This window comes from Macrotis lagotis, chromosome 3, assembly GCF_037893015.1.
Source record: "Macrotis lagotis isolate mMagLag1 chromosome 3, bilby.v1.9.chrom.fasta, whole genome shotgun sequence".
Classification (NCBI taxonomy): Eukaryota; Metazoa; Chordata; class Mammalia; order Peramelemorphia; family Peramelidae; genus Macrotis; species Macrotis lagotis.
In genome coordinates, this window is record NC_133660.1 from 138,779,909 (window position 1) to 138,798,234 (window position 18,326).

The window sequence follows — 18,326 nt, forward strand, 5'->3', positions numbered from 1 at the left end:
TTTAGGATCTTACATTTAGAGATGAAAGATATCTTAGGACGGATTGTCATCTCTGACTTCCTCTTTTTATGTTTACATAATAAAACAATTTTACAGAGAATTAAAAGATTTTATCCAGGTCAACTAAATTATAAATGTAAGAACTGGGAGTAGAATTATTTACCATCCTTTTTTAAAAATTTTATTGTGTCTGTGTGTGTGTGTGTGTGTGTGTGTGTGTGTGTGTGTACACATGCTTAAATTTTTAATAAATTATTCAGCTGTATTTCCTAAAGCATTTTTGCCATTCCTTTTGATTTTTCTCATAACTTGACTTATTTTTTTCACTATAATGGTCAGCTTTGTATTTCACTCCACTAATTTATTTTCTATTGTCTTATCCCTCTTTTGAAATTTTGTTCTTATGATTAATTTCTTATCACTGATTAAAAACTAGTATTTCTCCAAGGATTCCCCCCAGTCTTTCCTATTAACCTATCCTATACCAAATTTCATAAATTTCCTTATGGCTAATTTCTATCTTTATTTTTTGACATATTCTCAGATGAGTGTGTGATTCAAAATCCTCATACCTTATCCTCAGTCCATCTATCTTCTTTGATTGAATTCATTTTTTTCTAAGAAAGGTTCAGTTTATGTGTTCCCCTTATTTCTTTGTCATTCTAGTTTATTCTCCCAAATATTCACAATGCAATATTCAATTAGTTTCCTCCTTTACACTATATATATGCGTGTGTGTGTGTGCATTTACTAGTAGATTTGAGAAACTAACCTTCATTCGAACCTCCAACTCCTTGTCTTTTCTCCATGCCTGTTTATTTATTTTTGTTAGAGTCTATTTCTGTTTTGCAATATGTGGTAGGATGCACTGTATGCTATATAATAAGACCCAGTCTTACCTTGCTACCAGTAACATAACTACTAATTCCATCTATAGAATTACATCATTGCTTTTGTTCTAAGACCTTCCATCATCCTGATTGCGATAATTCCAGAAATTCTGCCTTACTTCTTCTGGAATAGGATACAGTATAGAAAATACCAGGCTTATTCTGAACATAGAACAATTATACCTCCTGTAAAATAAAACTCATTTTGACATCCTTTCTCTTTGCCCACCCATTGCTTTGAGATGTTCTCAGAAGGAACGTTTCCATTTCCTCTTTTGCAGACTGATTTCTCTGTTCCCATTCTGTGTTACCATGAAATATTGCTATTTTCCAGTAGATCCTCAGCTTGTTGATAGACTTAAGGCATTAAAATCCCTTTTATGTCCTCATACAGGTGGGGTAGAAGTTCATTTACAACTTGCCTCTTTATTCACTCACTCAAGTGAAATGTCATTTGATTATTTCTGGACAACCCCTTGTTCAACATTCCACAAAAGATACTCATTCATTTATAGGACAATGTGGGATTTTGTTCTTGGAACATTAATTTCATACTTCCTGTTTAGCTTTTCCCATGCCTTAGAAAAACCTTTTAAGTCTTTACAGTCTCAGATTCTTTTCTCTCTTTTTTTTTAACTACTTGTGTTTAAAAAAAAGAAAATTCATACATAAGAGAATTGATTTTATTTCTTGGTTTTATCTTAATAATTGAATTTATTCACTTTTTTGCTTGTGTTACTCTGTTCTCATTTTGCACATGATCAATTTTGTTTCATTGATAACTAGTTATGGAATTTCAGCATGTTAGTTTGTGTGTATATCTCAAAGTCTTGTCTTTTGGAATATTCTACATGATTTCATGATTTTTTTGTGGAAAGAAAGTAGTTGAAGGTAAACTGTTATTCCTTTAACTGAAAATATTTCTTCCATCTTTCTGAAAAAAATTTGTGATACTTATCATTCTAATTTCAAAATTTAGTTACTCAAATACCCTGAAATTTAAAGTATATGTCTTCACTTTCCCCAAAAAACTGTCTGTTGATGGTCAGTATGGTCAACTTTTATATAGTTACCTATATTCAAAACTTTTATTCTCCTTTGCTGATGTGTTAGTTCTTTTGGTATGTTATTCTGAGTTTAAAATTCCTCATTTTTTCTGGGTTATTTCTCATCTTTAAGATACCACAGTATATTGTGGCAGCTCGGTGGCATAGTGGATAAAGCACCGGCCTTGGTGTCAGGAGTACCTGGATTCAAATCCGATCTCAGACATTTAATAATTACCTAGCTGTGTGGCTTTGGGCAAGCCACTTAACCCCATTTGCCTTGCAAAAACCTAAAAAAAATACCACAGTATATATACCATTTTTAATAACACTAATTTAGGCTTAGGTAGATTTGGGATAATTCAAATTTGTTAACTTTTGCTTCTATCAAATTTTCTTCCATTTATCAGTTTTTGAATTTATAATCTGCCCTTTTTTGAGAGATGATGGCATGTACTAGCTAGATATTCTATTGCTTGTGCTATTTATTTATTCTCCAAGAACTCACTTTTCTCATCCTTCTAACATATTTTAAAAGTCTGATTGCACCTTTGAAGCATTTTGCAATTGTATTTGTTCTTTATCTCTAGATGACCACAGAATACCTTATTTTTTTTTAATTTGTGTGTGTAAGAGTGGAACCAAGATAGTGGCATGAAGGCAGCATTTCCCTATAACTCCAACCACCCAAAGCCCCCCAAACCAAAGGATGACTCTAGTCAAAATTTAGAGGGGCAGAACCGACAGAAAGACTAAGTGATACATTTTCCCTGTCCAAGATAACTTAGAAGTTCCACGGAAAAGATGTGTTTCACCAGGACCAGGGGTTGGAAAAAAATCTGCATGCAGTCCAGCCCAGCCCAACCCAACCCAACCAAGCCTAGCCCAGAGATCACCAGCAACAGCTTGAAGGGATGGTGAGAGAATTCTGCTGCACTAGAATGAGTGTGGAGTGAGGAGTATGGCTGCAGAATCTGCAAAGAGAATGGGGAGAAAGCAGCCAGCACCCCCAGAGCAAGTAAGGGAAGTCTGCAGAGATTTCTCTGCTCTCCCTGGGGTAGGACTCTGCTGTTTGCCTACACTCACATATTGCAGTTTGGGCTTCCATACTAAATAACCAAGCTGGATCTCTCCTTATAGCCCCAGGGCAGAGGGTAGTGTTGGGTTATCAGCATATCAAAGCACAGACTAGAGAACTTAAGACCTTGGAGGAATAAAGGTCCTAGTGGGGTGTCCCCCACCCCCAAAAAAAAAACCAAGCCCAAAGCCTTGGAAGTACTGTAAATTAGTCTTGGGCTGAGGAAATGAGTTAAAAAAGAGAAAAAGAAGAATCTGACCATAGAGAACTACTTTAGTCCCATGGAAGATCAAAACACATACTCAGATGATGACAAAATCAAAGCTTCCATATCTAAAACCTCCAAGAGAAATACAAAATGGGTTCACACTCTGGGTGAGTTCTAAAAGACTTTGAAAAGCAATCAAGGGAGGTGGAGGAAAAATTGGAAGGAGAAATGAGAGCGATTCAGAAAAATCATGAAAACCAAATCAAAAGCTTGGTAAAAGATACACAAAAAACACAATGAAGAAGATAATAATGTTAAAAACCAGTTTAGGCCTAATGGAAAAGCAAAACATTTGCCTTTTGATAACTCATATCAACTTTCTAATTTATAAGAGCTGTTAGAAGGAACATATATAGACAGGATATAGGAAGGAAAGTAACATAATGTATGATGTGGTTAAAGGATGGAATCAATGGATCATGTGGGGAAAGTACTCGGAGGAAGGAAAAGGAGATGAAAAAACAGCTGCAAGATTTCACATAAGAGTTAAGGAAAAGCTTTTTCAAAGGAGTGGAGGGGGGAGGCAAGGGGTAATGAGTGAGCCTTCATTCTCATCGGAAAAGGCTCAGGGAGGAAATGACAATTCCACACAGAAAACAGTCTGTTAGCCATTACATTAGCCATTAACAGGGTGAAGAAACCTATCTTGCCCTGGAGAAGCATGGGAGGAAAGGGATGGGATGAGGGAGAATGGGGGGAGGGAAGGGGGGGAATAGGTGACAGAAGAGAGGGAAGATCAAAGGAGAAGGTACTCACATTGAACATGCTTTTGGACAAGGCCAGGATGAAAGGAGAGAGAGAATAGAATAAATGAAGGTGGGGCGAAATAGAGTGGAGTTACAGCTAGTAATAGCAACTGAGGGAAAAATATTGAAGCAACTTCTTTGGTGGACTTATGATAAAGAAAGCAACTCACCTCAGACACAGAGCCATTGAAATCTGAACACAAACTGAGGGGGTTTATGTTTATTCTCATGTTTACTCTTATAACATTCAATTTACATCAATGTATAGCATGGAAACAATGTAGAGACTGTCAGACAACCTTCTGTGGGGGGGGGGGAGAAAGGGAGGAGGGGGGAAATTGTAGTATTCAGAGCCTTGCAAAAATGATGGGTACATATTACTATTGTATATAATTGGAAAACAAATAAAATGTTAAAATGAGAAAAAATTAAAGAAAATTGTGAGTGTGTGTGTTTATGTTTTTGTTCACTTTTCCTCATTGTATGGTATTTTGTTGTGTTAGAGTCCCTTTTTCCAAAGCTTGATCATTTTCTCTTCTACAGTTACTAACCTCATTATCAGTTTAAATTCTTGTAAAGTGAGGATATTTCTAACTTTCCTGTCCTGGACTTTTTATTTTTGATATTTGTATGATAGGGAAATTAAGTTAAATGGGATATGCAGAACATCAGCAGACTGATATTATCTGATCCCACTCTCTTTGCTTGATCAAAGTTGAGTGAATAGTACAATTGAGGTGATGAATCTATTTTTTTATTGGCTACTTGAAGAAAGAGTTAATGAATGAGTGGAACTTTTTAAAGGAGTGATGTACCCTGGTCTGTCTCTTCCTGGTTGCAGTACTTGGAGGGACTATGTGAGTACCTCACTCTCAACATATCAATTACCGTTTCTCAGCATTGAAATTGAGAAATTGTCTGATCTTGGAAGAAACCTTGTGAATCCTAGAGGTTCGAAGAATATGGATCAAAGTTGAATGCCAAAATGAAAGAGAAAATACTTTGGTCTCCATTTAGATAGTACATAGCCAAAGTGAAAGTGAAATATATATTTAGGAGCCCTGAAAACTATTTTCTATTTTCATAGTGGTTAATCTATATCGCAATAGAGAATGTAGAAGTAGTTATAAATTACTATAATATGCTTTATTTCTTTCTGTCAGTAGACTCTAGTGGGTCATATGTGTATTTTAACCATTTCTTTTATGAAGAGAAATTAAATAGTTGCTCATGTCTGATTCATATTTTATATTGAACAACTGTCCACTCCTCATCTTTGGGCTGACCCAGAACATGAGCTAAACTTTATCTTTAATATTTTCTCCCAGTTTCAGGGCATAATAAACAAGATTATGAGAAAATAAATCTGACCCTTAATATAGATGGGCAGCTTCCATTGGGTATGACCCTATTTCCCATAAGTACAAATTAGTCTTATAAATGGAGAAGGCAGATTTCCCCAGCATTTTGTCCTACCATCAGTTGTAATTATTAGATATATTTACTTTAGAATGGCAATGGCTTCCCACTTTCCTACATGGCCCTTTATCTTTTTACTGCTATACACTACTTTTTTCTCCTTCAGAGCCCCCTTTTTGTCCACTAAAACTAGGCATCTGTGGTCTTTCTGAACTGAGAAGATTACAAAATTTGTTGGATCTTTGCCAACACTAAACTGCATGGGATTAAAGACTAACCACATAAATTTTTGACCCCTTTTCCTGAAACGTGAAATACCTTATTCAGTTCTATTATGTTCTGTCAAAAATATTATCCAATTTCTTTGAAGTCTCCTTCCTTCAGGTGACTGCAACACCAATATATTTTACCTTTTGTGATAATAAAGGCAGGTTCAGACTGAGTTACTGTGATGGATGAAATATGTAAAGATTATACAGTAGAATTAGAAAATGTAAAATTTAGAAACAGACAAGGTAGTTAAATTATATAAAATCTTAAGTAGCTCAGATCTCAGATGCAATTACATAACCTCTTACTGTATATATTTTTGCTTATTACTTCACTGATAAAATTGTAATTACTCTAAATGTTATATATTTCCTTCTATTAAATTTGTCTTCTTTGATGTAATGATTTTGCAATTATTGTTCAGTTGTGTCTGACTATTTGTGATATCATGGACTACATGTTCCTTGGAGTTTTATTGGCAAAGATTCTTGAGTGCTTTGCCATTTACATCTTCCATGTAATCCATGACAATTGAGATTATGATTTGTCCAGAGTTACACAGTTAAGGCCCTGAGGTCAGATTTGAATTCAATTCTTTCTGATTTAGAGTGCTTTCAATCTTTAAAATTACTATTGTTACCATACTAAAAATCTGTGGAGAAATAGCATTCTCCTTTTTATTGAAAGTAAATTTATCTGTTGTTGTTGAAAAGAATATTTTCAAGGAAATAGAATTATATAGTAGTTAAAAATTATTCTCATAGCCAAGAAATCTTGGATTCAAGTCTTGCTTCGGATACTGACTGTAAAACCCAGGGCAAGATAAACATTTAGTGCTCTAGAAAATCCTCTATAACTATGAGTTGGAAAGAAGGTAACAATCTATCCTATTTATTCAGTTTCCTCATCTTGGTGTAACCTATATCAATGCAATCATAGGTCTAGTCAATATGCTCATCAATTAAAGGAGTAACTCAAAGGGCAAGATTAACTTTGTAACCTTACTTGTTTTTGCATTTGAAAGGTAATGATTTTTCCTTAGAAAGATTTTATTTTGAGTTTTATAATTTCCCCCTAATCTTGCTTCCCTTCCCCCAACTCCCCACAGAAGGCAGTCTGTTAGCCATTACATTGTTTCCATGGTATACATTGATCTAAGTTTAATGTAATGATAGAGGAAAAAAAGAAAAAAAAAATTAAAATATAAGAGAAAGTAAAATTACATAACTAGATATCAGTGTTTTTTTTTTATTAATTAAAGGTTATAATCTTTGGTCCTTGTTCAAAGTCTGTAATTCTTTTTCTGGATACAGATGGTATTCTCCATCACAGATTGTCCAAAATTGTCCTTGATTGTGCACTGATGAGATGAACAAGTCCATCAAGGTGTAACCTTATTTTTAATTGTTGGATAATTGTCCTAAAAAATTAACAAACAACACAAAACAGAAACCACACCTCTGCATTTTCAGTTTCACCAAAAACAATAAACTTGTTTGTTTACCCACAATCTAACAACAATGTGATTACTTTTGGCTATTTAAAATAATTGCCATCAACAAGTGATGCCTTATAACAATAACAATATACATAATGTGCTATAAAGTTTGAAAAGTACTCCATATAAGGTACTTCATTTGATTCTTAAAACAATCTTTGATAACTACTATTATTTCCATTTTATAGGTAAGTAAATTGAAACTTCTTTTTCCAAGGTCACAACATCTAGTATGTACATAAGACTAAAATCAAATTCTGCCCTTCTTGTCTCAAAGTCCTTCATACTCTGTGCCATCTAGTTGTTTCCAAATAAATGATTTATAATTGCTATAACCTCCTACAGGGGAAGAAAAATATCTTAAGTTTAAAAAGTTACAGCAAGTGAGTACAGTAAGGATAAGTTAAGAAGTAGGGACTCAATTGATAAATACTGATGTGTTTTGAAATATTTTGAAAAGTTACAGCAAGTGAGTATAGTAAGGCTAAGTTAAGAATTAGGGACTTGGGGCAGCTAGGTGGTGCAGTGGATTAAATACCAGCCCTGGAGTCAGGAGTACCTGGGTTCAAATCCAACCTCAGACACTTAATAATTACCTAGCTGTGTGGCCTTGGGCAAGCCACTTAACCCCATTGCCTTGCAAAAACCTAAAATAAAAAAAGTAGGGCCTCAATTGATAAATACTGATATGTTTTGAAATATTTTTGTAATATTTATAAAAAAATAATAAAAATCAATGTACTCTAGGAATTTTTTGTCCTATTAAGGGTCTGTAAATGAAATTCAGAACTCTCTTTAGGTCGTAAGAGAGCTTCTTTTTCTTTATCTTTTCTTTCATGTCTGCTTTTAAATAGACCCAGACTTAAGTTCACAATAGGTTAGTTGATTTTTTTTTGCTTCACGTTTCCAACTGAAATACAAACAACTGGATTAAATTGTTCTTGTGTGGCTCAAATTCTTCAGAGATTCATTAATTATATTCTTAGTTTTAAAGGAATAAGAGGACTTCCAAACAAGATGGTGGAGAGAAGCCAAGTCTTGTGTTAAGGTCTCCTGATCTTCCCTCATAAGCAATATGAGGCAAACCTCTTAATGGAAGTCTGATTGACAAAACCCAGAAAGAGAAATTAGGAAAAAAAAAAAAACATTTACCTCAAGGTCTGTCTTTGGGAATCCGAGGTGTGGTAAGTGCAGAGGCCTACAACCAGTGGGGGAGGGGTGAGAGCAGGACTAAGAGCCCCTGGGGCTTTCCTTGTGGGAACCACTTCGCCCTAAGAAACAATCAGAGAGTGGAGGCGTGGCCATGGGACTGACAGGCTGGGATTCACAGGAAGGGCTGGAGCATAAGTTCCAGCCTCTAGCACTCCCTATTGGCCAGGAGGAGATATTACATTCAGTGAGCAAAGCCTCCAGCACCTTCTACTGGTCAACTGAAGATATTACACTCAATGAGTAAAGCCTCTAGGAATGTCAATGCCAAACCTCTGTGAACTAACCCCTCCCCCAACACAAGATCTTAAGAAAATGAAGAAAGGCCAGAAGAAAGGGGGCTCATAGAAAAATTTGGGGGGGGGGAGGGAAGCAAGATTGGAGGAAAAATGTAAAACTCAAATAATATCTTTAATACAAAAACAAATTTAAATTAAAAAAAATTCTTAAAAGCAAAAGAGCCTAATTCAGAGAGATGTAGAACCTCTGAGGAGAATATGATTTGGTCTCCAGCACAGAAAGATTTTCTTGAAGAAATCAGAAAAGATTTTTAAAATCAATTGGAAAATTTGGGAAAAGAAACCCAAGAGAAGATTAACATCTAGCAACAAGAAAGCAAATTCTTTGAAAATAAAATTGGGAAATTACCAAAAGAAAATAATTTTCTCAAAACTTCAAATGATCAAAGGGAAAAATCCTTACGAAAATACAATTGACAAATTGAAAAAGGAGTTGCAAAAGGTAAATGAAAATTCTTCCCTAAAAAAAAAAGAATGGAGCCTAGGGAAACCAATGATTTCATGAGACAACAAGAATTTGTTAGAGAAAAGCAAAACATTGAAAAAAATAGAAGAAAATATTAAATACTTCATCAGCAAAACCACTGACCTTAAGAATACATAGAGGAAAAATAACCTAAAAATTATTGATCTTTCTGAAAACATTGAAGAGAAAAAAAGCTGGGCCCCAATATTAAAGAATTTAGTGATGGAAAACTGCCCTGATATCATGGAGCCACAGGGCAAAATAATTATTAGAAAAAATACATTGATCTCCTGCAGAAAGAGATATCAAAAAGAAAACAACAAGGAATACTGTAACCAAATTCCAGAAATATTAGATAAAAGGGAAAATCCTGCAAACAGCCAGAAAGAAACAATTTAAATATCAAGGAGTCACAATAAGGATTACAGAAGACCTGGCAGCATCAACATTATGGGATCAAAGAGCCTGAAATGCAATATTCTGAAAAGCAAGGGAGCTTGGGATACAGTCAAAATCCATTATCTAGCAAAATAGCCTTATCTTCTAGGGCAAAAGATGGATATTTAATGAAATAGAAGACTTCCAACTTTTGCTGATGAAAAGACCAGAGCTTAATAGAAAATATGGTCTTCAAACAGGAGACTCAAGAGAGACATGAAAACATAAAAAAAAAAACATAGGAAAAAACTATTATAAAGATGAAACTGGCAATATCTCTACCTGGAGGAAAGACTTTAACAAGTCTTAAGAATTGTAATTCTATTAGAGGGAATATAATTACCCCCCCCAAATGGACATGCAAGACTTATTCAAGAAATTGTTGTACAATAAGATGAAACTGGATATATCCTGACCTAGGAGGAAGACTCTAATAACTCTCAATAATTGCAATTTTACTAGAGAGAATATCCAGAAGTGATGGACACTCATGACCTTACTCTGACTCATATAGAATGATTAAAAAAAAAACAATACCTCCTTGAAAAGGAGGACAGTAAAGAGATGGGAGGATGGTGGAGACTGAATGTGGTAAATCTCATTACCTTAAGAGGTACAAAGAACTTATTGCCTGAATCTTACTCTTACCAGATTGGCTTAAAGTTAATATACACACACTCAGTTAAGTTAAAAAACATTTCTTACCTTTTAAGTGTTAAAAGGGATAAAAGGGGGGAGGAGGATTGGATATTGGAGGGCAAACACATTGAAGGTGGTGGTATTCAGGAATAAAATACTGGGGAATATGGATAAAGGGGAAAATGGGCAAAATATAGAGGAAAGATAATATGGTGGGCAATAAAGAGTTAATAATTAGAACTTTGGATGTGAATGGGATGAACTCTCTCTTGAAATGTAAGCAAGTAGCAGAGTGGATTACAAACCAGAATCCTACAATATGCTGCTTACAAGAAACTCATCTGAAGCACAGAAATACATATAGAGTAAAGGTAAAAGTCTGGAGCAAAATATATTTTACTTCACCTGAAGTGAAAAAAGCAGGGGTAGCAATCCTCATCTCAGACAAAGCAGCTGCAAAAATAGATAGTGTTAAAAGAGATAAGGGAGGAAACTATATCCTCCTAAAAGGTACCATAAACAATAAAGTAATTTCAATACTAAATATGCATGCATCCAATGGTATAGTATCCAGATTCTTAGAGGAGAAGTTGAAGGAGTTACAGGAAGACATAGACAGCAGAACTCTACTAATGGGAGACCTCAAACTCCCATTCTCAGATTCATATAAATCTAACTATAAAATAACCAAGAAGGAAGTAAAGGAGATAAATAGATTGTTAGAAAACCTAGACATGATAGACTTATGGAGGAAATTGAATGGGGATAGAAAGGAATACACTTTTGTTTCTGGAGAACATGACACTTACACAAAAACTGACCATGTACTAGGCCATACATATCTAATAATCAATTGCAGAAAGGCAGAAATAGTGAATACATCTTTCTCAGATCACAATGCAATAAAAATCATATGTAATATTGTGCCAGGGAGATATACAACCAAAACTAATTGGAAACTGAATAACCTAATTTTAAATAATGAGTAGAACAAATAACAAATTATAGAAAGAATTATTTCATCCTAGAAAATGATAATAATGAAATAACATACCTGAACCTATGGGATACACTCAAGGAGGGGTATATTAAATCTTTAAATATTTATATGACTATATTAAGGAAAGAAGAAATCAATGAAGTAAATGAACAATTTAAGAAATTAGAGAAAGAACATATTATAAACCCCCAGTTAAATAACAAATTAGAAATTCTAAAAATTAAAGGAGAAATTAATAAAATCAAAAGCAATAAAACTATTGAACTAATAAATAAAACCAATAGCTGGTTTTATAGAAAAAGAATAAAATTTATAAGCCTCTAGTCAATTTGATTTAAAAAAAAAGAAAGAAGAAAACCAAATTGCTAGTATCCTAAATGACAAAAGGTGAACTCACCACCAATGAAGAGGAAATTAAAGTAATAATTTGGAATTATTTTTCCAAATTCTATGCCAATAAATTTGATAATCTAAATGAAAAGGATGAATATTTACAAAAATATAAGTTGCCCTGTATGAATCAAGAGGAAATTAAATACCTAAATAAACCTATCTCAGAAAAAGAAATTGAACAAGCCATTATTGAACTCCCTAAGAAAAAAATCTCCAGGGCCAGATGGATTCACAAGTGAATTTTATCAAACATTTAAAGAAAAACTGGTTCCAATTCTGTGTAAACTATTTGAAAAATATGTGAAGATGAAACTCTTCCTAACTCTTTCTATGACACTAAAATGGTGCTGATACCTAAGCCAGGAAGAGTTAAAACAGAGAAAGAAAATTATAGACCTGTCTCCCCAATGAACATAGATGCAAAAATGTTAAATAAAGTATCAGCAAAATAACTATCACAAGTTATCACTAGGATATTACATTATGACCAAGTAGGATTTATCCCAGGAATGCAGGGTTGGTTCAATATTAGGAAAACTGTTAGTATGAATAATTACATCAATATCAAACCTATCAGAAATCATATGATTATATCAATAGATGCTGGGAAAGCTTTTAACAAAATACAGCACTGATTCCCACTCAAAACACTAGAAAGTGTAGGAATAAATGGATTGTTCCTTAGAATAATAAACAGTAATCTGAAACCATCAACAAGCATTTTATATATATATATATATATATATATATATATATATATATATATATATATAATGGAGATAGGCTTGAGGCAATCCGAATAAGGTCAGGGTGAAACACTATCATCACCACTATTCAATATTGTATTAGAAATGTTAGCTTCAGCAAATATAGAAGGAAAAAGAAATTGAAGCAATTTGAATAAGGAAGGAAGAGATAAAACTTTCACTCTTTGAAGATGAAAGGATGCTATACCTAGAGAATCCCCCCAAATCATCCAAATACTACTGTAAGTAATAAGCAACTTTAGCAAAGTCTTAGGATATAAAATAAACTCTCATAAATCCTCAACATTTCTATATTTATATGATTTGCAAGTTACAGTAGGAAGAGTTAGAAAGAGAAATCCCATTCAAAGTAACCTCATACAATATAAAATACCTGGGAGTCTACCTGTCAAGGCAGACTCTGAAAATTTTTGAAAACAATTACAAAACAATTCTCACACAAGTAAAATCAGACTTTAGTAACTGGACAAATATCAACTGCTCATGGATAGACTGAGTACATATAATAAAAATGAAAATTCTACCAAAATTGAACTACTTGTTTTGTGCCCTACCAATCAAAATTCCAAGAAGTTATTTTAATGAGTTAGAAAAAATTGTTAGTAAATTTATATGAAGAAATAAAAAAGTCAAGAATCTCCTGGGATTTAATGGAAACCAAGTGCAAAAGAAGGTGACTTAGTCCTACCAGATCTAAAATTATGTTATAAAGCATCACTCCTCAAAACTGCGTGGTATTGGCTAAGAAATAAAGTCATGGATCAGTGGAATAGACTAAGTGGAATAGCAGGAAATGATTATAGTAATCTGCTGTTTGATAAACCCAAAAAGTCCATCTATTAGCATAAAATCCCTCTCTTTGATAAAAACTTTTGGGGAAATTGGAAGTTAGTATGGAATAAACTTGGATTAGACCAGCATCTCACACCCTTTACCAAGATAAGATAAAAATAGATACAGGATCTAGACATAAAAAGCAATATTATAAGCAAACTAGAAGAACAAGGAATATGTTACCTGTCGGATTTATGGAAATGGAAGAAATTTATGACCAAGGAAGAGATGTAGAAAATCATTAAAAATAAATGAGTGAATTTTGATTACATTAAATTAAAAATCTTTTGCACAGACAAAAAACACTGGAATCAAGATAAAAATAAATGTAGTAGATTGAGAAACAATTTTTATAAATAGTATTTCTGATAAAGGATTCATCTCTAAAACATACAGAGAACTTAATCAATTTTTAGAAAAAAGGGCATGTCATTCCCTAACTGACAAATGGTCAAAGATATGCAAAGGCAATTTACAGATAAGGAAATCAAAGCAATCCATAGTCATATAAAAAATTGCTCTAAATCACTAATTATTAGATAAATGCAATTTAAAACATATCTGAGGTACCTTCTTAAACCTCTCAGACTGTCCAATATGACCAGAAAGGATAATGGTCAATGTTGGAAAGGATGTGGCAAAACTGGGACACTAAAACATTGATGGTGGAACTGTGAACTCATTCATCCTTTCTGGAGAGCAATTTGGAAGTAGGCCCAAAAGCTAACAAAAATGTGCATACTGTTTGATCCAGCAATACCACTACTGGGCCTATTCCCTGAAGAGATTATAAAAATGTGTAAAATCATCACTGGTAGAAAAATGTTCATAGCAGCTCTGTATGTAGTGGCAAAGAAATGGAAACTGAGGGAACATCCATCAATTTGGGAATGGCTTAGCAAACTGTGGTATATGTATATTATGGAATACTATTGTTCTATTAGAAATCAGGAGGGATTCAGGGAAGCCTAGAAGGATTTGCATGAACTGATGTTGAACAAGATGAGCAGAATCACAATAACATTGTACACCATAGCAGCAACATGGGAGTGATGATCAACCTTAATGGACTTGCTCATATCAACAGAGCAACAATCAGACACAATTTAGGGATATCTGCGATGGAGAATGCCATCTCTGTCCTGGGAAAGAATTGTGGAGTTTGCATAAATGATCAAAGTCTGTTACCTTTAATTTAAAAAATATGTTATCTTATTATGTAATTCTGCTAGATCACATACTTTATGTTTCTTCCTTAAGGATATGATTTCTCTCTCTTCACATTCAACTTAGATCAGTGCATACAATGGAAAGGATTTAATGCTAACAAAATGCTTTCTGGGGTGGGTAGCAGGAAGGAAGCAAGATTGGGGGTGGGGGAATTGTAAAACCAAAAATAAATAGAACCTTTCTAAAATTAAAAAAAAAAAGAATAAGGGGGGGGGGATCTAACAGCAATCATAGTGGGAACCATTGTTTTTTTTTTTTCCCATACAAACATTGAGGAATACAAGTCTCCCTTATTCATACCCAGAAGGGAAAAAAATGAACTGCCAACAACTTCAAAGCATTTGAGGAATTAAACTCTGGTGAATTACAGTAGAGCTAACTCTCTGGTCCAAAGAAAAATATCATACCCACACCCATTACTTTTCATACCCTATAGAGCATGGGTGGGGAATTTTTTTTTCTTCTAAGGACTGCTTAGACATTGATAACATCATTCTCTCTCTCTCTCTCTCTCTCTCTCTCTCTATATATATATATATATATATATATATATATATATATATTTCATCAAATATATAATTAATGCACTTCTAAAAATCTCCTGGATTTATTGACTTTTGAGTCCTGCTTGTGGTTACCAAGGCATTATCAGACCAAACGATTTCACCTGATATTTCCCAATCCTGTTAGAGAGTGATAAAACAAAGTACAAAATATCTTTCTTTCCTTCTCTATGTGTTAAGGTGGTAGAGTGTTAGATTTAGATGTAAGATCTCAAGAAGAATCTTGTTATAAAAAAATATTATGGGGGTGGCTAGGTGGCGCAGTGGATAGAGTACTAGCCCTGGAGTCAGGAGTTCAAATCTGACTTCAGACATTTAATAATTACCTAGCTGTTTGCCCTTGGGCAAGCCACTTAACACTAGTGGCTTGCAAAAACCTAAAAATCCCCCCAAAACAAATATTACATATTTTCCCCTGAGGAAGTAATTCATTAAACCTCTTTGATCCTGTTTCCCCATCAGAAAAATGAGGATAATCATTTTACCTATAGAGTTATTTTGAGAATCAATGAGGTACTAACTATAAGGCAATTTTGTTAGTATAAAGTACTATATCAGCAACTAATATGATTATTATCATTTTATATTATATTTTGTCTAAGGCAATAATTATTAAAGTGATATAGTAGAGCATAGTAACTAGAATTTAGGAATTGCAGTTAGCAAGATGCAAGTGGTAAGTGGCATCTACATTTGTCAGTAACTAACTGTGTGATCTTTCTATACCTTTTATGTCTTTCCACTTGTGGATGAAATGATTAAACCACAAAAATCATAAAGCTAAGAAATTCTAAGAAGAGTTAAAATGGATATTACTACCCCTATAAAAATTATTCTAGAGAAAGAAGTTGTCATTACAACACAGGAAAGTTGGTAGGTAGAATATTAATTCACCAATAATTTGATTACTTGAATGTGATGGGATTTAATTACTCTTCTACTAGATTAAAGGAGATAAATCACAATTGCAAATGTGCTTTATGGCAATGTCTATAACAAGTAGTAACTCTAAGAATTATATTCCTTATTTTGGAAATATGGATAATAATTGTCCTTAGAGTCTCATTCGCAAAATACTAAACTAAATTATATTAAGAATCACATTTATTGTCCTTAGAAAGAAATATTTTTATCAAAATTCAAAGGATAATGGGAGCAGCTAGGTGGCACAGTAGATAGAGCACTGGCCCTGGAGTCAGGAGGACCTGAGTTCAAATCAGGCCTCAAATACCTAGCTGCATGACTTTGGGCAAATCACTTAACCCCATTGCCTTGCAAAAACTAAAAAAAGAAAAAAGATTACAAAATTCAAAGGTGATAATGATGCTCATTTCCTAACCCTCAAACATTTACAGTATTTATTGTTCAAAGATGATGTACATATTCAACCTAAATACTATCTTCAATTATCTAACATTAGATTTTTGATTTTGACATATTAATATAGTAGAGCATGCAGGAATTCATCATAAGGTTTGCTAGCATGACATTGAGAGAAATTAATAAATATTTTTACAGCATTTATTGAAACTACTTCTTGAAAATTAATCAATATCATTCTCTTGTTAGTTCAACAGCATTCTCTCAATGTATCTATATATGCTTCTGATTATATGAACAGATTCACAGATGCAGAAAGAATGCATTAGTTCTTAAAATTTTATTTTCTGACAACTGACATGTTCCCATCCCTGTAGTCCTGAAGAACTGAATTATGTGTCTTGACAGCTTGTCATACTACATACTACTATAATCTATCCTTTATTTCCTATAATTAATAAATGTAATAATGAATAGAAATGAAGGATCTTAAATATTATATATCATTATCCAAATTTTATTCCTACATTATAGTTCATTTATATATGGAAAATGAGAAAAATAAAGTTATTATTGCTCTGCAAAATTAATCCTCAATGCAGAGAGCATTATATATTTAATGACAGGTTATTTATTACCTCCAGAAAAGATGTTAAAATTTTGAATAGAAATAAACCTTATTATTTAAAAGGTTGGGAAATTTATGAGAATTTTCCATTCATTTTTTTCTTTTTTTATCCATTCCTAGCTCTTTTTTTCAGAGTATGTATTCTAATTATACATAAAATAATTTAATATTAATACTTTAAGGTGGAGCCAAGATGTCAACAGAAGATCCTCTAGGTGCCCTCTTTTTCTAATATTTCAAAACTTATACAATAAGGACACCAACTAAGTTTTTGAGAGAAAGAACCCACAAAGGGATTCAGTGAGGAGATTCTTCAGCCCTCGGTAACCTGGAAAATAGCAGAAAGGCTCTCTCCATAGGGTTACAGGTGGGGCTTGCCTGAGTGAAAGAACTTCAACCTCTGGGAGGCAGTCCCAGGGTGCTGGAGAGCTGCAGTTCACCGCAGTTCATGACAGTGTGGGGGGGGACCACCCCAGGGAGCACTGGGTACAACTTGGAAGATCAGCTGGGGGACCTCTGCCAGAGCGATTGCCTGAAGCCCAGCCCTCAGGGCACTCAGCCAGCAACTTGGCTGAAGCAGCCCAGATCCAGGAACCAGAAAGAGGCAGAGCAGGTAAGCAGGAGCCCCCAGGCTTGAGTGCTGAGCCTAGGTAGGGGAGTGGAGAAAGACTTCTGAGGTCTGTCCTCAGTCACTGGAACAGGACTCTTGGTCTCTGACCACATTCAGGTCCTAATCACGATCTAGGCCCCCATAGAAGAGCAGGGGCCCCCCACCTAAGCCCTGTGGCAGAGAGGTGCACTTGTGGTCATTCACAGATAGAAGACAGAGTCTCACACACTGAGATCCTTGTGTGGGGGGTGTCCCAATAATACTCAAAAGTTCAGGAAACACCCCAAAATGAGGCACAGGCTGGGGAAATGAATAAACAGAGAAAAAAGAGGAACACCATTGAGAATTACATTGTCTATGCTTCCAAGAAGGACCACAATACCCAGTCTGAAGATTGAGGAAGTACAAGTTCCTGCATATAAAGACTCCAAGAAAAACATAAATTGGGCTCAGGCTATGACAGAGCTCAAAAAAGATTTTAAAAATCAATTGAGGAAGATAGAAGAAAAATTGTGAAAAGAAATGAAAGAGATGCAGATAAAACATAAAAATGAAGTCAGCAGTTTAGGGAGATTCCCAAAAATGCTGAAGAAAATAACATGTTAAAAAACCAGCATAGGTCAAAGATATAAAACTGTTCAAAAAGTTATTGAGAAGAATTCTTTAGAAAGCAGAATTGGCTAGATGGAAAAAGAAATAAGAAAGCTCTCTGAGG